Genomic DNA, 21,217 nt, shown 5'->3' on the forward strand with positions numbered 1-21,217 from the left:
CACACCAGACATCCCAAGAATATTGCTACACTGCAACAGTTTTGTGAAGAGGAGTGGTCCAAAATTACTCTAGATCGTTGGGCAGGTCTGATCTGCAGCTACAGGAAACATTTGGTTGAGGTTATTGCTGCCAAAGGAGGGTCAACCAGTTATTAAGTCCAAAGGTTCACATACTTTTTCCTCCCTGCACTGTGAATGTTTACATGTTATGTGCAATTAAACCATGGCAACATCTAATGTTTGTGTATTATTATGTTCAGCAGACTGTGTTCTTCTATTGTTGTGACTTAGATGACGCTCAGAGCACATTTTATGCCCAATTCATACAAAACTCCACGTAATCCCAAGGGGTTCACATACTTTTTCTTGCAACTGTATGTACAAAGGCATGTATGCTATTTGGCAAGACTGAGTCACACCGAAAGTCTCCATTTAGGATGACATTGATTCTCTCTTGATTGATATAAACACAGTTGACGCCCTTCACTTTCTTTGTTGAAACTCTTCTTTTCCACAGTAGACCAGCAACCCCTCATACATACAAAAATACAAACATAGACACAAACATAGACACAACTGCTTAGACTTCTTTCAATGTTACCCCTAGGGCCATTACTTGTTTATTGCATGCACAACCAGTTTTTGTTCAAAATAATTCCGCCAAACATAGAAATTATAATCAAAGTCTTATGGCAGCTATTGTTATAGTTTATCTTCCACAAAGTAAATTGTAAAGTATAGCTTTTGTTATGTTAGTACTGATATAACATATATAATAACTCATAATAATAGCTAAGCAGTCTATTGTATGAAATTAAAATATGTTATCCCTGGATTGTCCGTAGATGCAAACTAGGGAACTATGGGAACTGTCCTTGCTGATCTTCTTCTGAAAATGACCGGGAACAAATATGCAGATCCAAAAGTTCCAACTTGACAAAAATCAGCACCTTTGTTAATAACGTTTTGTAGTCAGAGACAGGAATGGAATTAACATTTTCAAAAGAATGTACAGTAGTCATGTCAGTCCCCATAGTTTTGGCATTACATGTTTTTTTGAAGGTATCAAGGTACAAAAAATCTAATGACTTAAATCCCCCAAGGTTACGATGGAATTTAATTTATGATGAGATTCTCCCAGGAGTCTTGACATCTCTATGGAAGCAGGGGGTGCTGTACTTCTTAAAACAATAATATTGTATAAAATTAATTCTGTATCTTTTTACTGTTTCTCATTCTAAAAAATTACCCACAATAAATATTTTCACAGCAGAAGTTAGGACGCTCCAATAAAGATTGATTATATATTTGCACTTTACGTAGCTGACCTTTTCCAAATAAAAATAGAGGTATTGAACTTTCTCAGAGGCCCCCCCACACCTCAGTTCACTAATGTGCAAAATCCTGATCACTGTAATAAGTGACACTGAATCCTCAGTTTAAGGCCTCGTTCACACTAGTGTGAATTCTGATACAACCTGAGTCTCATTGTTATCAATGGTGCCCGATCTAATCAATTCAACGCAGAACGGTGCAATTTTGGGAAAAGTTCCTGCTTTACTTTGGTGCAATTTACAATGTGACTTGGCACCATAAAATATGCAAAGTCACATCAAATTCGCACTACATAAATGCAATGTAAAATACATCAGTGTCGCATCGCAGTAGTGTGACCTGAGCCTAAATCAACTCAATACATTCCAGGTGCATAAAAACAAAAGGTGCTCAATGTCTTATAGCTCGTTTAATAACTAAGGCGCCGTGTACACGGGACACTTCTGAATGATGGACACTGACTGCTGGAAAACGTAGGTTAAAAAACGTCTGCTTAGCCGCGATAGTATAACGTGTTTGTGTGTTTATGTGTGTTTGCGTTTAGAAGCGTTTTTTAAAGATAAGCAGAGGAGAACCTCCCAAATGCCCAGAATGCACTGAAAAGTGGTAAATTATTAACTGTTTCAGACTGTTTCAGAGAAATACAGACAGCAGTATGTGTTGAGATTACTTAGGTGTGAGTTGTTCATTAACATTTCTTTTGTTTCCAAGGGTGGGAAAAGTGTCTGGTGGAGTGTCCTTAAGGCCACCTGGCAGGGAGTCTCCCTGAGGAACTTGAGGTGTGAATGGTCATTAACATATCTTTTGTTTCCAAGGGTGCAAGGGTGGGAGATGTCTGAGGTGTGAATTGGTCATTACAATGTGTCACCAGCTTGGTGGGAACATCCTGTGTTCAGTGTTTTGTCCATCTGAGTACCTGGAAAACGCTTTGCATACATTTTTCAAGATGAAAAAAGGCTCTGGACGGCATCAGGAACTGGAAGAGTAAAAAAAAAATTTCAAATGCAAATGCTTATAAACATGATTTGCAGTGTTTAACCGCGTTTAGCTGCATTTTAAACGCTGATAAAATCGACTGCTGAACGCAAGTTTTCTGCGTTAAAAAAAACGACTGTAAAGTCAAATGCCTATAAACGACTGTAAACAAATATGTGTACATGGACACATAGGAAAACATTAGGGCGAGTTCAGGGGCTGCTGAAAAAAATGCTGAACAGCTCCTATACGTGAGTTTATCAGCTGCAATGTACATGAGCCCTAACACAAGCAACAACCTGAGTAGAAAACCCTGTGCCCGACCAGCATAGCTGTAGAGTGGGACCCTTGCTCTCTGGGGGAAACAGCAATCTCACAGCAGAGGTTCAAACATGCCCCCTACTGAGTCGAACCTTTCTTTCCAATCAGCAAAGCCCAATGCACCCCACTGATTGGAGAGCAGTGGCTGCGACTCAGCAGTGGGTGTGTTAGATCAAGGGTCCCACATTGCAGCTGCTGGAAGGAGAGGGGCTTTTCTACTCAATCTTTGGCTGATTTTTAAAGAAATCAGGTCTTTATGCAGTTTTTATTTTGAGGCTCCTGAAATGTGTTTAGCCATTTTAAACTGGAAGTTCAACTATTCTGTAAATTGACTTAACTGTAGCTTTTCTTCGAGTACACCAAAATTTATAGGAAGAGCATCTTCTATACTATCAGCAGAGTTTTGTGTTGCTCCTCATTAAAAAGGGTGATATTTGTGAAATTTGGGCAGCACAGTGGCTAAATGGTTAGCACTTCCGCCTGGCAGAACTCGGGTACTGGTTCAAATCCCAACCACGGCATCACCTGCCTGGAGTTTGCATGTTCTCCCTGTGCCTGCATGGGTTTCCTCCGGGTACTCTGGTTTCTTCCCACACTCCAAAGACATGTTGGTAGGTTAAATTAGATCCTGTCTAAATTGGCCCTAGCACATGAATGTGGGTTAGAGACCTTAGATTGTACACCCCTTGAGGGTTAGGGACTGATGTAAATGTACAATGTATATGTAAAAGCGCTGCGTAAATTGATGGCACTATATAAGTACGTATAATAAACTTGTCTTCTTAAAACAGTAGTTACTTGTATTTAGTTTGCCTGAATCTAGAGTTGTTTCCTATAACCACAGTATACGTTTAGGACCCACTGAAGGTTTGGAATAGGAGATACAAAATACGCTTTATTGAAAGCCATCCTGTCTTCTTAACAAACAATGTCTTAGGCCAAGACCAAGTCAGCAGTTGATTTCAAACTTTGTTGACGTCATTGCATTCAGTCACAGCAGGAGAAGATAATGAACACATTGTCACCGTTTCCATAGTAACTTTTTTCCTCCCTGGGTGACACACTGAGATTTCAGTGTTGCTGAAAAAAAGGCTTCTCTGCAAGTCTTTGCAAGGAATGCTTAATATGCCAAGCTTAATCCATAAATTAAAGCTTCCTAATTCGAGTTATGTTTTGATATGTTGTAGAAGGGGCTGCGCTGTTTCTTAAATGTTAGAAAACGTTGTTTCTGGGGGAAATTAGGCAAAACTTAATGCTAAACTTTGCCTTAGTTTTGTCCGTACAAACTGCCTTATACTGGACACTGGACGTGTTCAGCGTCTTTTTAGAGAAAGAATGATGTGTAATAATTGCACTCACACACCACTGAATCCAGAAATATACTGTAGTCTAAATGCAGGCAAAAGGGGTTTATTTTTTATATTTCAATATTTTTATTGAAAATCTGTAAAAAACAGTATACAGAAATATAGTAAACATAGCCCACCTACATGATGAGTTGTAGCAAACAGTCAAATTCATGGAATATATAGGCACATAAGAATACATCAACCAATGATGTTGTAAACAGTAAAGCACAAACCCCAATAGAGTAGCAAATATACCATCAGTCAGTAGGCGTGGGAAGTATCATAACCATATATAACGAAAATAAAGAGATCGAAAAAATAAACAAAAAGAACCTAAGAAGGGGATAAAGAATAGATCAGAAAAGAAGAAAAAAAAGAGAGAAGAAAGAGGGCCAGCCATACATCCATTAAATAATAGGGATATACCTAATCCATGGTTCCCATGTATACTCAAATTGGGGTTTATTTTTTAAAGGCAAGGGACGTTGCACTTTGCAAAGGTATTTTCTCCATAGCTTGGTGACTGAGGTGAAGCTCTGCTGACTTCCATTATCTAATCAAATGCAAGCAAAAAACATCATTTTTGTATTTTCCTTGCACATGATTGGGTATTCTTTGCAAAGTAAAACTTCAGATTCACTAAGCTAAACGAAAATTGAAAAGAGTAACTTCCCTTGCAAAGTGAAAAGCCTATTTGCCTTTAGTAGATCAGCCGCATAGTATCATATGCTGTCGCTTCTCAGCCTTTTGGCTAAGATCAAGTGTAGTATCTATTCTTATCAGTGTCCAGTATGGGTGCTCCGCCATCATTCTTGCTTTTAGGCGAGGATGGCTGGCTGTATAGTACCCCTGTAAGAGGAAAAATTAAGCGAGCGCTAGAATTCAGTAAGCTGCTAAATACCAAAGGTATCAAAAAGACCTCCAAAGTAAACAAACAGCAGCGCTAAAATAACCTTAATGATGATAAAAATAAGTAAAACCAATAAATAGTAGGCACATACAATAATGAAATGACTCAGTAATAACCTATGAATTGTGTCGTTGCAACCAACTCAGTAAGCATAAATATTATAAATCACAAGGTGGGTGATCAAAGTGACATGGTGCTTGCATATACAAAATAAAGTGATTCAACAGTGGTGTGATATGTCACTAATCAGTGACCAGCAATGTGCACAGTGCCAGGTATGAGTCCAAGATTAAGGTGCGTGGGAGATCGTGACGATCTTCGGGATCCAATAGCCTGGCGCGTTTCGTGCAACGGCACATATTCATAGGGGGTGATGCACACCCCCTATGAATACGTGCCGTCGCACGAAACGCATCAGGAGGAGCTACAACATTAGGACGTTAAGCCGCTGGCACTATGTGGGTCCCGGTGGCCATCTTGGAACTTCATTACTGGTCAGTGTGTTTTACTTCTGTTTGGCTTGAATAAATACCCTCTGATAAAACAGTATCACGCTATTGGCCTCCTCTTTTTTGGAGCTCTTTGGGAGCTCTTACCATCTACAGAGCAGGCACACCATCACTGGCAGTGGATATCAGGGAAAAGAGGGATACCAGACCTTAAAGGGACCCTCTGGTTCTTTAAGATTGATATCTCTAAATGCGCAGATTGATTGCGTATCTGGTGAGTGCACAGTCTTTACACTTTTGAGAGTTATCACCACTTGATTGGATCAGACTATTGGATCCTGAAGATCGTCACGATTTCCCATGCACCTTAATCTTGGACTCATACCTGGCACTGTGCACATTGCTGGTCACTGATTAGTGACATATCACACCACTGTTGAATCACTTTATTTTGTATATGCAAGCACCATGTCAGGTTATTACTGAGTCATTTCATTATTGTATGTGCCTACTATTTATTGGTTTTACTTATTTTTATCATCATTAAGGTTATTTTAGTGCTACACCCTGCTGTTTATTGTATAGTACTCCTGCTGATATAATGGGGGCTCTGAAGGTTAGTACGGGCTGGAAGAGAAACCAAGGCGCCCTCAGGCTGTTAGGGCCCGGGAGTAGCTCCCCCGGAAAACTGGAGGGGCCCAGTTCTTCCTAAATTTGAATGGGCCTACCTTGTCTGGCAAGGGGCCGGGGAGGCAGAGAGTCCTCGGAGCAGTGCCCCCTGAGAGTGGTCACCTCAGGGGTGCTCTTAGTAACACATGGGGGTGGGATCCCAAGTGTGAAAAGTGCACATGGTCAATGTTCTAAACACTTCTTCTGTACTGCGCCTTTTAGGGCTAGGCCTTTTGGCTAAGTCCAGGGCAATTCTTTTGCTACGGGCCTCAGAGCTTAGCCAGTGCACAATTGCATGGCCACTTATTTATTTATTTAATTTTCTACCCACTGTTGGCACCTTTCACTTTTGTGTGTGTTTTTTTCTCACTAGGATAGAGGATGTGGGTCCTCGGGCCTGCTCTGAAGTCTAGGGGGAGGATGCGTGCCCATTAGGTTCCTTCCTCCCCTGTTCCTGGGGAGTCTCTCTTAGGGAGTGCTCCCTGACCTAGTACTTGGTGGTTGGCTTTGGCTAGCCACAAGGAAAGGGGTCCACCAGGCCTTTTGGCCAGGTGGACCATGTGGAAACCTTTGTCCCTGTCAGGAGTCTTGCACCCCAGGGGATCAGGGAAGAGGTTCTACCCCTTGGGGGGGTGGACTAAAGCAGCCTTTCTCAACCAGGGTGTCCAGGGACCATGGGGTGCCTTGAGGTTTCTTCAGGGGTGCCTAGGCAAAATGTCTAAAATGTGCCCAAAACTTTTATACAAGCAAGCAGGTGGAACAAACCTGCCTTTTAGTCACACAAAGCCACAGATTTTCATTGTGCACCATTCTTACCTTCTAGCCCCCGGCATCCTGACAACCAGTTACATCATCAGTTGATAAGGAGGATGTCTGTTGTCTGTACAGCACCTTAGTTTTCCCCTCCCCTGCCCCATCCATCAGTGCTGGGGTCACATTAGCTCAGTGATGGATAAAAACTGAGGGAAAAGAGAAACAATGGAATACTAGTCAGTACCAGTGTGCAAAAGTGCATTTGCTTTGAAAGAATAAATCGCCTATGATGTTGGGTGTCCTATGTGTGTGGATTTTGCTGTGTTATATAAAACTATTATAGTTTTCACATTTTAGAATGGGGTGCCCTTTTAAAATGATGGACAGTCTTGAGGCACCCCATTTTAGAATGGGGTGCATCAAGACTATCCATAATTTTAAAGGGTGCCTCGGGACTGTCCATAGTTTTAAAGTGTCCCTTGACTGAAAAAAGGTTGCGAAACACTGGACTAAAGCACACCGCTAAGTGCACTTTCTTGTGTTTTGCACTTGCACGTTTTTTGTTCACCTATAGGTTTTTGTTTTTCGCACCTCCACAGACCTAAAAGAAAAAAAAATATGCGGATAGTGTTTGATTGTTTTGCTATGCTAACAAGTCTAAAAAGTATGAAAATATTGACTGATGAAAAAGTGATGTAAACTGATGAAAAACAGATGTGAACTGATGAAAAACTGTTATAAACTGATGAAAAACTGATATGAGCTGATCCGTTTTTTCTTGGAAAAAATGTGACTGAACTGATGAAAAAAACGGGCACCGAAACTAACATACAGGGGTATTTGGGGGCAGAAAAAAAAAATCAAATGCCTATAAAATTGGCATTTGACTGTGGCAATGTGCATGAGGCTTAACACCTAACAAGACAAAATATCAATTTATAAAAACCAGATTAATGTTCACTTCACATGAAAACATTAAGATCGTACATCTTGGTAACATTTAAGTTTGTTCATTTTCATGAGATAAAATATGTAATGGTGTTAATATGTAATGGTGTTATTATAACTCCACTTAGTGAATCGAGCCTACAGCCTATTTTCATTATGAAATGGAATGTGTTAGAAAATATAGGCATAACATAGCAGCAGCTTTATAATTTTGAAAGGTATAGTTAGTTACAGTTAGGGCCAGACTTAGACATTGCGGGGGCCCAGGGCACTACAGGTTCGAGGGTCCCTTTTTAGAAACAGTTACCCCTTTTGCCCCCTTATGAATCCGGCACTGGTTATAGTTGTACCTGGCAAGGCTAATGGGTTGCATGTTGGAAAAATGTTTTGTAAGATACTCAGGTTAAGAAAAGGAAGCTCTATGATTTTTATAATTTTATTTTGTTTAAATAAATAAATAAACCTGAAATATTAAAGCGGAGCTCCATCCAAAAGGGAAAGTTCTGCTTTAATGCATTGTCCCCCGCTTCCCATTAAGGATTGGAACCTTTGAGGAGCGGGTACTGGAATTTGACAGGTACCGCTACCACTTCCGCGACAATCGCCTAAGGCGATCAAAAGCGGAAGTTGTCCTCCCCCTCCCTCCCCATAGTCTTCTGGGACACGTGACAGGTCACAGAAGACTATGGGGCCATTCACAAAGCCGCAAGCTGTCACAACTGGTTGCCCACACTGAAGATGCCAGGTAGAGAAGACAGTTAGAGAAGAAGATGAGGTCCCTTCTATGTGAAGTGCATAAAGTTTTGGCCTGCAAGTCCTAATGGTACCACAGCAGGTATAAGAGGGAGTTAGGAAAGAGGAAGAAGGGAAGGGAACAGGAAGAACATGCAAAGCTTAATTGAAGGACAGTGATGGGGTAGGGAGCTGGGGGAAAGAGTTGTCTTTAGTTATCCTCTTCCTCCTGATTGCCCTTCAGGTCATTGCTTCTAAGCAGATGGTAGATTGGTCTTTGACTCTCCCTAATGGACATTCTAAAGCCTTCTTGAAACAACCCATCAGGTGTCAACCTCTAAGGATCTCCTCTTCTGTAAAGGCACCACTTTGACAATCGCGGCGTTAGTCCCCCCGGCCCTTCTCACCAACTCATGACCGAAGGACTAGCCAATCTAAAACCGCGCTGTCACGTGCGTAACAATACCATGCTCAGCTGCACCCTGCACAAAGATTTTCCAGCTAATGGACACCGCAATCTATGTACCGCCTGAGAGCGATTGTTACTGGGTCAGGTTAATTACGCAATTAACCCTTCACACTGCCACCACCGCCTTTTTGTACAGAGTAGGAGGAAACTCGCCAATCTTAGCAGTAACACTATGATGTTTGAATAATCGTCTGTATACACACTGTCACCGCAGGCAGATGTATCCAGAAGTTTAAAACACACAATAGCGCTCTTCAGAGACAGGGATGCTTAGTTTGCATTAAAGAGCTTTAGAAACAGTTCAACGCTTTTCAGAAAATAGGATTTATTACTAAAAAGGGTCAAAATGGTGCAATAAAAATATTTACAGAAAAAGATGTAGCCAATATATATATATATAAATACAGAGAGCAATAACACAACAGAGAGATAACAGAAAGAAGTTTAGAGGGGTAGAATACTTGCCGTCAGCCTTGGTTTAAGCAGATCAAGGTCGTGAACAAAAGGGTCCTGTTCTCCCAAGTTGGTTCCTGATGTTAAAAAGGGAGAATTCTTCATCGTACTTCTCTCAGGCCTGACAGCCTATTTTGTAGTCCCCCAGCAGGGGGTGTCCCTGAAGCCACGGGCCAATGGCCTCCTTTGGGGAGGGGGGGTCTAGGCGGAGACCCAAGCTAGAACCAAAATCCCTCCCAAGTTATACCAGGGTCAATAACCTTCCCTAGGTACATGTAGCATCTTATCCACTGGCAGGATAATATGCAGAACAATATTCTGAACATCCAGACATCACATATGACAGATCTGGCTGTGACGGTTAAGGAGATATCGGTTTCTGCTCTCGGGTAGACGTAGTCTAGGGGTGTAAGTTATCAGGTGACTTGTATTAAAATGACCTCTCTGAATATATGTTTTGTATTCTGGTATGTATTACCTATGAGAAATTACGAAAGTGTATAAAAAAGTGGTCTCCAAATGAGATATTGGTTTTACTGCTATCCTGGAATGCTTTTGAAGTCCAGTGACTGACGGGTTTATAGCTTTACAATCGGCTTCAGAGCAAAAGTAGGACAGGCACACTGGCATCAGTGTAATTGGGTTTACAAACATGAAGGATATCCAGCTGTATCCTGTGCACTGCTGAACCCAACACACAAGGACCACGTGTCACTCAACAGAGAGAGAGGGGGGAGCTGATGTGGAGTGAGAAATGATACAAAATGGAGGATCTTTAATAAGATGGATATTCGCGTCCATATTTGTACGTACAATTGCTACAACAACAAAATAGTCTGTACAACACAGCAATGTTAGTAATTGCTTGTCATGGCACAAGAGCATTTGCTTCTTGTTTCAGGGCCCCCAAAAGGGTCCGCATAGACAGGCATTGCTGGAAGAAATGCGAATCAGTTTAGTCTTTGGTGATACATCTAGAGTGAACAAAGGATTACAAATAAAAAGAGAGATATTTCCATCTCTAAATTGCCGTAATCTTTGAGTATCTGCTTTTTTATAGACATTTTATCTTTTTTTTTGCAACCTATGAGATAGTTTCCAAAGACAGAACTATATTTGAGGTTAAAATAGTTTGATTGCCTTTCCTTGGCACTGCCAAATAAATATATTTCAGAATGCTTGTTGACCTAATGTCCTATGTAACAGGTAGGGTGTTCTACAGATAGCATTCAGGATACATCCCATACAATGAAATGGCAAAAGGAGGAGATAGTGGGATGTGAAAACAATAAGAAGCATGATCATATCTGAATGTTCACTATCTTTTTTCACTAATGCTGAACTTTCAATGGTGGTTGAATATTAACCAAAATATAGCCAAAGGTGTCTTCTTCTTCCTCTTATCAGATCATTAATGTTCTATATAACTTGATTATTTATTTTATGTTACATCTACTTGTCAATAAACATAAATTGATGAGAAGATTGTTAGTAGTGATGCACATTTCATGCGGATCGTAAAAGACACAATATAAAACTATACAATTAAAACAATCTGCGTAATTCATTGCATCACAAGTATGTTCATTTCTTAGTTCAAATTACATTAAAAAAGAGGCAGTGATGGAGAACATAAATGTTTTAAGATGATTGTTAAGGATCTTGAAAATGGGGATTGATATTTTAGTATAAAAAAATTACATAGAAACTGTTAGATGTGAAAAAAATATATGTATTCCAGTAGTTACTAAAAATACTGAGAAGAGGAGATTAAGGGGGGATATGATCAACATGTATAAATACATCAGTGGTTCATATAGTGAATGCGGTGTAGAGCTATTCACCCTGAGGTCATCACAGAGGACAAGGGGGCACTCTTTACATCTGGAGGAAAAGAAATTTAATCTCCAAACATGGAAAGGTTTCTTCACAGTGAGAGCTGTGAAAATGTGGAATAGACTCCCTCAAGGGTTGGTTTGGCCAGCTCAGTGGATTGCTTTAAAAAAGTCCTGGATTCTTTCTTACACAGAATATAACTGGATACTAACATTTATAGGTAAAGTTGATCCAGGGAATATCCGATTGCCTCTAGGGGATCAGAAAGGATTTTTTTCCCTGCAGGAGAAAATTGGATCATGCTTTCCTGGGGTTTTTTTTGCCTTTCTAATTTTTTTTTTTTTAATGGTTGAACTGGATGGACGTTTGTCTTTTTTCAGCCAAACTAACTATGTAACTTATACAGGACTCTGCTGTTTAGTAAGCTAGTGTCCTAATATTGCTCTGTATCCTCTGTTTAACTACCTATTTAACCATAATTATTATAAAAGAAGAATACAGGAAGTAAAATGGAGGTTAAGTTTCCCCCTTAGCTTCAGTTCAATATACAGTGACTATGTTCAAAGTCATGGTTGAACAAAGAAACTGTATGTACGTACATAGTTTAGTTTTCTTAGGTTAACTGCACAGATATAAATATTGATGAAGCATTTATATTCTAAAATTTTATAGTAAATTGAGGTAAAATGATTTTAAAATGATGCATTTGGACTTTATAAAAATGGCTTCTGTTCGAAGAAGGGTTTTGTTCATAATGGTGGATCTAAATGGCACTATGGTCACAATAACAACATAAATAAGCCTGCACAATGGGGGAGATTTACTAAAGCTGGAGCATGCAAAACATGCTGCAGCTCTGCACAGAAACCAATCAGCTTCCAGGTTTTATTGTCAAAGCTTAATTGGAATAGCTAAAGTTACAAGCTGAATGGCTACTATGCACAGCTGTATCAGATTCTGAGTGCTCCAATAATAATAAATCTCCCCCACTGTGTCTAACACATGTACAGTGATATTTTATACTGTGCCCACGCATGCACAATCTATTATGCCTGTCAATGCTTCCGCCCTCTTTGATGCTTATATCAATAGAGTGGCAAGATCTCGCAAGTGTTCCGTAGTGTACTGCCACTCCCTAGAATTTGCAAGACATTGCCACCATATTGTTATGTTAGAAATATGGCGTTAAAAATCACATGTGTTCATGGGAATAGCAATACACTACTGAATATTTGTGTGGTCTCACTGCCATACTTAATATCACTTGCAAAGAGGACAGAAGCATCAGAATCAATGGAGGAACAATATTCTCTGCATGTGTGGACTTTTTACAGCATTACTGCGCATGTGTTGCACCATCTTCCACACCTGCACCCCCTTTTCCACCACTACACCTGTATCCCGCCTCTCACCACTGCACCCGTATTCTTCCTCCCATCATTGGTGCACCCGTACCCTTCCTCCCACCACTGCTCCTGTGTGACCTACCTCCCCCCCCACCCCATGTCTGCATACTCCCTCCCCCCCAGCTTTCACAATGCACCTGTAAACATATCCCATAATGCTTGACTGGTCTGCTTGCACACCCACCTTCCATTCGCCATCCCACCATTGTACCCGTACTCTTTCTCTATGCTTACCCCAACACCAGTACCACCATCCCACTCCCAACATCAACTGATATACTTAATCAGCCCCATCCCCCCACTCTCAACACCCCATTTTCACCACCATGCCCATACACCCCCTACTCTCATCACTGTGCCCAAACCTCTCTCTGACAACTGCACCTATACTTGCTTCTCACTGCGCTCCCTTCATACCTGCACAGGCCTCTTTTCATTTTCCATTATACAGCATCTCTACACTTGCAAATATTCCTTCTCCCACCACCTTTTCGCACCAATGCACCTTTATACCTTCCTTCACCAATTGGCCTTCATTACAACCATCTCTCCTGTAGTCCCATCTCTCAGGCTGTGCCTCCACCACTTCAACACCTACACACCCTTACACCCAATGCCCCTCAACCTTCCCCCTGCTCACACCCCATACCACCACAACCTTGCCCATCTTGGAACGAGCACACGTTTGTTAGTTCATTGCTACAGAAAATATTTTTGGGGGATGAAAAAATTCAGTGAAAAAGGAGTCTTCAAATGGCATCAAAACAATAATTTTTTATATTAGTTAAAACTAACAAAATCTGGCATATGATGCCTTAATTTTATACTCAACACAGACACTCAGCATTCAGCATATATAAAGATGTACACTAAATACTTATAAAATTGTAAAATAGACATGTATTTAACATTTACATTTTCAAGACTTCACTGATAAGTCACTTTAAAATAATTTAACTGAATTGGAATATTTTCCAGACTTATAAATGTAGGAGTCTCTTAGTATATTTTGTTACAAGCGTTTACACCAGAGGAAACTATGTTTTTTTTAAATATTTGTCTTAATAAAGAAAGGCAAAAAGCACAGCATTGAAATGTAATCCTCCATTAGAGTAGCTTAGGCTGTACATGCTCACTATACAACACACTAGATGACACGAGTTTAGAATAATTGGGATTTAAATTAAAGAGGCTTAGTCAACATGGATCTCCTTGTGAGCTGAAGGTGACGTGATGGGTCAGATGTTACTGCATGTGTTCGTCGTATTCTGTTACAATAAGCCCAAGCCATGTGTGGAAACTGTGGAGGATATTCGAGTGGTCTTTTTTCCTTTATTAAAGTCTGCCCGTGCTGACTCATTAAAGTAGCATTTAATGAAAAAATAATTTCCCAGTGATGAAGCAAGAATCAAGACCCATTCCTACACTGTGCACAAAAATAAAAAATCAATCCTTAATATTTAATTGTATTTCTCTCAGGTTTTAGGTAATTCATTACCCATATTTGTCTATGTACAAAAGTAACATTTAGAGTTAACCCTTCTGTACTATAGTAACACAAATCCCCCCAAAAATAATATAAATAAATCAAAAAGTAAAAAAAAGTTTTTCCCAGTTGCTGCCATACATAAATATAATAACCCCTCAGAATGAAGAAAACAAAAACTTGTATACAGCACTGAAGAAAAACTTGTCAAACATCTAGAAACAACCAATTAGTGTCAAAATCACTCAATACAAATAAAGCCCTATATCAAAATGCATGCAGTACAGTATAAAATCAAATAATAAACCTGACAAACTTAATAGTGTATTACATCAATGTCAAAATGTGTGCAATCCCATTATAAAGCAATGTAACGACATTCAATGGTGAACTATCCAAAATTTTCCTCCACTAAGTGTGTCTTCAAAAATTATTCCAAGGCTTTGCCAAAGTGCTCCCTCCACCTCACTCGGGGAATACATTCACCAGACCAATTTGTCTATCCTACAATGGTTTCTGCAAATAGGTCCAACAAATCACGTCCAACTATGCCACCATCAGGCCCGCCCCGCAGGCCAGAGTACTGGGTGTCATTCTTGACTCCAATCTATCCTTCCAGTCCCAAGTCCAATCACTAACAAACTCATGCAGACTCCACCTCCGCAACATCGCCAAAATACGCACGTTCCTAACCCAAGAAACCACCAAGCAGCTCATCCACTCCCTCATCATATCACAACTCGATTACTGCAACTCCCTCCTCACTGGCCTGCCTCGCCACAGGCTATCCCCGCTTCAGTCGATCCTGAATACGGCAGCCAGACTCATCCACTTTACCAACCGCTCCGTTTCCACCACCCCCCTCTGCCAATCCCTCCACTGGCTTCCGATTGCCCAACGGATCAAATTCAAAATCCTAATGCTGACATACAAAGCTGTCCATCATACTGCCCCAAACTTCATCACTGACCTAATATCCAAGTACCACCCAACACGCACTCTCCGCTCTTCACAAGACCTCCTTCTCTATAGTTCTCTGGTCTCCTCCTCCCATGCCCACCTCCAGGACTTCTCCAGGGTGTCACCCATCTTCTGGAACTCCCTGCCCCAACCCATCATATTATCACCTACTCTCCTCTCCTTTAGGTGCACCCTGAAAACCCACCTCTTCAGGGAAACCTACCCCACCCCCTGCTAATTCCTGACCTCCTCCACTCTTCCTACCACTCCATCCCCCACAGCTATTTCCTCCTGTATCACTATCCCCTCCCTCCTAGATTGTAAGCTCCAAGGAGCAGGGCCCTCGAGCCCCTCGTGTATCGCATAGTATTGTTATTGTACTGTCGCATGTTCTGTCCCCCTTAGTAATGTACAGCACTGAGCGAACTATTGGCGCTACATCAATACTGTATAATAATAATAATAATCTGGCAGCTGCAATCCACTGCTTCCTCCACCTTTGTTCCCCCTTTACTTCAATCCCTCAGATGAACATAGATGCAAAAAAACCCCCAAAAAACTCCAATAGCACAATATAATTCAAAAAGTTTTTTATCAATCCGGAATAAAATCTACTCACATCCTGTAGCTTCCACAGATGCAGTCACAGACTCAATCTGATACTCTTGCCAGCGACAGGCTCCACACCCTCTTGGTGGAGGAACATTTTTAGTAGCGTTTAGCAGTGTTTAATAGCGTATAGGAGCATTTAGCATTTTTTTCTGCTAGAAGAACACTCCAAAAACTATACAAAAACATTTTTTTTTCTGCTGATAGACCTGATGCTCAATAGCCTAAGGTAGTGTGCATGGACACGTAGGATAACACTATTTAGCTTCTAGGAGCAGAAAAGGTGCTAATAACAGCTTCTAGGAACTTAAAAAACCGCTAGTGTGCATGGAGCCTAATGTTATGAACATTTTTTTTCTGCTCCTAGAACCTAATATTGTTATCCTGTGTGTCTATGCACACTATTTTATGCTAGAAGCATTTTCAAGCTTCAGCGTTTAGGAGCAGAAAAAACTGTTTTTGGGGAGCATTCTCCCAGCAGAAAAAAAAATACTGAATGCTCCTAAACACTTCAAAACGCTACTAAAATGCCTCTAACTGCTTTTCTCTAGCGTTTTTTTTCTTCATTTGCTGTAAAAAATCTACTAAACAGCTAACTCTTCTAAATGATACTAAAATGCTACTATAAGCTGACACAAAAACACTATTATCAGTGTTTTTCATCCAGCATTTTTTCTAGCATTTTTTGAGCTTATAAAAAATGCTAGTTTGCATGGAGCCTTAGAAATGTTTTATGAGGGCAGTCTTTTTTTGTCCAGCAATGTAGTACACTTTGGGGTACTCTTTGCAAGTGCGGTTGAACTCATTTTCCTCAGAGCTTTATGAATGTGGTGAAGCTTCGCTTTGTAAGGAATGCTCAATCAGGTGCAAGGGAAATAAATAAAAAAACAGCATTTTCGCTTGCACATGATTAGATGATGGAAATCAGCAGAGCTTCACCACATTCACTGAGCTCTGGGGAAAATGAGTGCGCCTTGTAAGTGCACAGTCTATTTGCCTTTTGTAAATCAACCCGACTATGTTGAGCCCCTGTGACATTGGCAATATGCACATTCAAGTTAGAGTGGAGTTCCACCTAAAAAAAATAAATAAATAAAAGTGAGCAGCTACAAATACTGTAGCTGCTGACTTTTAAAATACAGCCACTTACCTGTCCCTCGGTCCAGCGGTGTCCTCACCACTGCTGCTTTCACCAGCTGTCTTCTCTCCCTGGCGCCGGTATCTTCAGTGTGGGCACCCGCCTGTGACAGCTTGTGGCTTCACAGCCGGGTGCACACTGCTGTGCTTTTTGAATGGCCCCGTAGTCTTCTTGGACCTGTCACGTGTACCAGAAGACTAGGGAGAGAGGGGCGGGGAGGACAACTTCCACTTCCGATCGACTAGGCGATTGCAGCAGAAGTGGGAGCGGGTACCTGTCAAATTCGGGTACCTGCTCCCCAAAGGTGCCAATCTGTAATGGGGAGCGGGGTTCAAAGACTTAAAGTTGAACTTCCCCTTCTGGGTGGAGTTCCGCTTTAAGGTTAAACTTCAGACATATATAAAAGACACAAATGAATGCAGTTCATTAATACACCAATAAATGTATTTTTCTAAAGTAGAGTTATGGCCTCCTGTTATAAAATATGTGCTACAGCACTTTCTTATAAGTGCTTCTGCACTTAGAGTTTTTTCTTGCAAGATTTCAAAAATACCTGTTGAGCCTGCCCATGAAATCCACCTAATGAAGCTTCTTGTGATGGTGTGGTAACAATGCTGCACTGCTCCTGAATTCAGTACAGAGTTACCATTCTAGTGTAGGTTGTGTCTGCTTGCACTGGAGTGGGATGAAGTGTTGCAGAAGGATGTGACTACTAACATTGTCACTGCTGATTTACACCCCTGTAGCCTGTCAGTTAGAACCTTTTATGCAGGTGCAGTTTACCCTCCCCTCTGTAGGTGGCGCTGTTTTGCAGACTTCTGCACAGAGGGGATGGAGGATGAGAGGACAAATTGTTCCTTCACAGCTTCCGTAGGTGCTGCTGGGGAAACAGTGGTCCAACTGGACAATGCAACACTGGATGAGCTCAGTGGCCATCTTTGATGTGGGCAACGCTAATAAGTAGCAGTGTCCTGCTGTGGTTGGTGTGCAGTTGCAAAGTGGATAGAGTAGGGACAGGATCCATGCTGGTTAGGGACAGCATACTCGACCCAGGAAAAGGTTCCTGATGAGAAGGAACAGGTCAGGGATACTGCGGTTTACTCTGCTAAACTTCCAGCAAGCAAGTACTTGTCACTGTTACTGCACACACAATACCAAGTGCTGGTGAATGCGGTTCTTGCTCCTGTTTTTATCTGTTATCTTCAACTTAACCAAACAATATTACAGCCCTCCGTTGGACTTTGTGCTCCATTCTTCTCGCTTGGATACCAATCACCTGGCCCTGCCAACAACCTGGCTACACCTAGTCCTGCCCACTGCTTTCTAGATTGACAGCACTACCTCTGTTGCTGAAATCCTCTCCATATGAACTGCAGTGTCTGGGAGGGGGGGCAGGTGAGACACAAATGAAGGAGGATCTGGCTCAGTTAGGGAAGGTAAAGGCATTTTTTTTTGTTTACTTTATGAGGCATTCCATAGTAACTGGATTTGGTAAGTTTTTGAGCTGTCATTCAGGAGTCTTCAGATAATTCATTATGCTCACCTTGAAGACACCATTAACACAAACATATGAATTATAGAGACATATTACTAACAGAAGAATATACTCCTTGTAGTATAAATAGACACAGGAAGTCATATGCATTCAATTAAAATGAGAAAGATTGCTAAACACAAATTTTAATAATTTCTAGATAAATGATATACAAAATGTAAAAAGGGTCAAAATCTTGCCTAGAACTGTAGCTAGTTTTCTGTGGCATATCCAAGAACCTCATTCCAAAGTCTTACTTGTGTATATATCCAGACTGCGCTACACATGTAAGCTAACTACCTGCAGCATTTCAACAGCAACATCAGGTCATAATAATATGTGACGAACGCAGCATCAGACCCCTGACCTTCTCACCAAACTTGTGACTGAAGGACTAGCCAATCTAAAACCGCGATGTCACGTGTGTAACAATGCCACGCCCAGCTGCACCCTGCACAACGATTTTCCAGCTAATTGGACCACAATCGATGTACCGGCAGCCTGGGAGCGATTGTTACTGGGTCAGGTTAATTACGCAATTAACCCTTCCCACTGCCACCACCTCCTTTTTGTACAGAGAAAGAGGAAACTCGACAATACCAGCAATAACACTACGATGGTTGAGATAATTGTCTGTATAACACTGTCACCGCAGACCGGTTATACAGAGGGTTAAACAAACACAGTAGCACTCTTTCAGAGGCAGGAAATCGTAAATTGCACTAACGAGATTTAGAAACAGTTCAACACTTTCCGAAAGTAAGATTTATTACTAAAAGGTCAAAAGGGTGCAATAAAAATATTTACAGAAAAAAGATGTAACCAATATATATATAAATATACAGAAAACAACAGCACAGCAAAGAGGTAACAGAAAGGAGGTTAAAGGGTTAAAGTACTTGCCAATCAGCCTTGGGTTTGCAGATCAAGTTTCAGAGCAAAAGGGCTGTCTCCCAAGTTGGTTCTGATGTTAAACGGGAGAATTCTTCAACTTCACTCTCTTAGGCCTGACAGCCCATTTTGTAGTTCCCTAGCAGGGGGTGTCTCTGAAGTCATGGACCAATGCCCCGTTTAGGGAGGGAAGGTCTGGGCGTAGACCTAAACTAGAGCCAAAATCTTTCATAGCTCATATTTTGGCTCATAACTTTCCCTAGTTACAAGTAACACTCCGCCTGTGGGTAGATTAATATGCAGGCGCATCTGAGGAATGATTAGATATGAAATATGAAATTATACACTGAATGGTTCAAGAGATGTAATTTTCTGCTTTCCTAGGTATTCCAGTCAGGGAGTGTGACCTATCAAACTGTTTGTCTTCTCGTGGGCAATCTGAAGATAGGCCTGGTTTTTATGTAAGTCTCTCATATTCCAAGATATGAGACATAGGGGAAAAAATGGATTTTAAAAGTGTTATCTGGTTCGTGCTCCTCTGGAATGTCTTTGAACTCCTGTGAAGGCTTGCGTTATCTTTTACGATGTGCTAGATTGCACAGCTTTCTTAGACAGCCAGGCGCTCAGCTCAGAGAGTTGGTATAGCTCTGGGCTCCCTGCTGGGCTCTGGCCTGCCTGTGACACTTCCAACACTCCCACAGACCAGATGTCACTGTGGCTCTCAGAGAGGGATGGGGAGAATGAGGGGAGACATGGAGAATTCTTAACAAAATGGAGGGTCGAGTCCGTCTCTGTGTGTACGCTTGCTGCAATGATGACCCAAAATAATTCAATGAGTAAAGCTGGACTCCTTGCTTCTCCCAACCAAATCTTTCTATTTCTACTCATCTTGTGATGTAGGGCATCCTGCCAGACAGCATCACTGTTTCACTTGGTTAGTGATCCACCTAAGTCTACTGATTGGACATTGAAGAATATACAGTATGCCGATAAAATTATCTCTGTGCTCTCCACTCCTTCAGATTTGTTCAAAGTGTTAGACTGACAGCACTGTGCAAAGCAGTAGAGCACTGATTGGCTCAAAGTGCTGACCCTCCCTATCCCAGTCTGTGTGCTGCTGTGAGGGGGACTATGTGAGCCTAACATGTCCTCTAGCGCAGGAGTCTCCGCTGGCCAGATGTGGCCCTTTGCTTGCCTTTATCCAGCTCTTGGGGTACTGTTCCTTACACTCATTTGAGGCATTATTCCTTCCACCAACACCAAAGATGGAGAACTATTCCTTACACTGACACTGACACCAACAATGGGGTACTATTCCTCCCACTGACACCGGAGAAGGGGAACTAATTCTCCCACTAACAACGCTGAGCACTATGCCTCCCACTGACACCATTTTTTTTACTCCCACTGACCACCAAGCCTATGGCATTGTTTACTCCCACCGATGCCAAGACATTTTCAACTTCCACTGTCCACAGTCTGCCCCCCCTAAAGTTTGAAGGGCAGTAAACTGGCCTTTTGTTTAAAATGTTTGGAGACCCCTGCTTTAGCTTAGTCCTCCTTTTTTCAGTCAAAGCAGGCTTTAAAATAATACAATCTCGAGTCACCCCATTCTAAAATGTAAAAAACTACAAAATGAAGCAACATCCACACACGTTGGACACCCAACATTAGAGATGATTTATTCTTCCAAAGCAAGCACACTGGTACTGATTAGAATTCCGTTTCTCTTTGTCCCCAGTTTCTCTCCCTCACTCAGCTAATGTGACCCCGGTGCTGATGGAAAGGGGCAGGAGAGGGGCAAACAGTGATGCTGTGCAGGCACCCAACATCCTCCTTATCAACTGATAACATCATTGGTTATTAGGATACTAGAAGGTTGTAATGGTGCACAATGCAAACCTGTGTCTTTGTGTAACTAAAAGGCAGGCTTCATCCACCCACTGCCTTGCATACAATATTTCTGTAATTTTTCGGCATTTTGCCTAGGCACC

General features: G+C 41.4%; 1 protein-coding gene and 1 pseudogene across 2 annotated transcripts in view; both read left to right on the forward strand.

Annotated features, from left to right (window-relative positions):
* Positions 1 to 21,217, forward strand: part of PDE7B (phosphodiesterase 7B) — a 460,575-nt gene that overhangs the window by 381,765 nt on the left and 57,593 nt on the right. The window lies entirely within an intron of this gene.
* Positions 4,712 to 4,832, forward strand: LOC149462886 (U2 spliceosomal RNA; annotated as a pseudogene).

This window comes from Staurois parvus, unplaced genomic scaffold (genome assembly GCF_062004578.1).
Source record: "Staurois parvus isolate SC_StPar_1 unplaced genomic scaffold, SC_StPar_1.0 ptg000165l, whole genome shotgun sequence".
NCBI lineage: Eukaryota > Metazoa > Chordata > Amphibia > Anura > Ranidae > Staurois > Staurois parvus.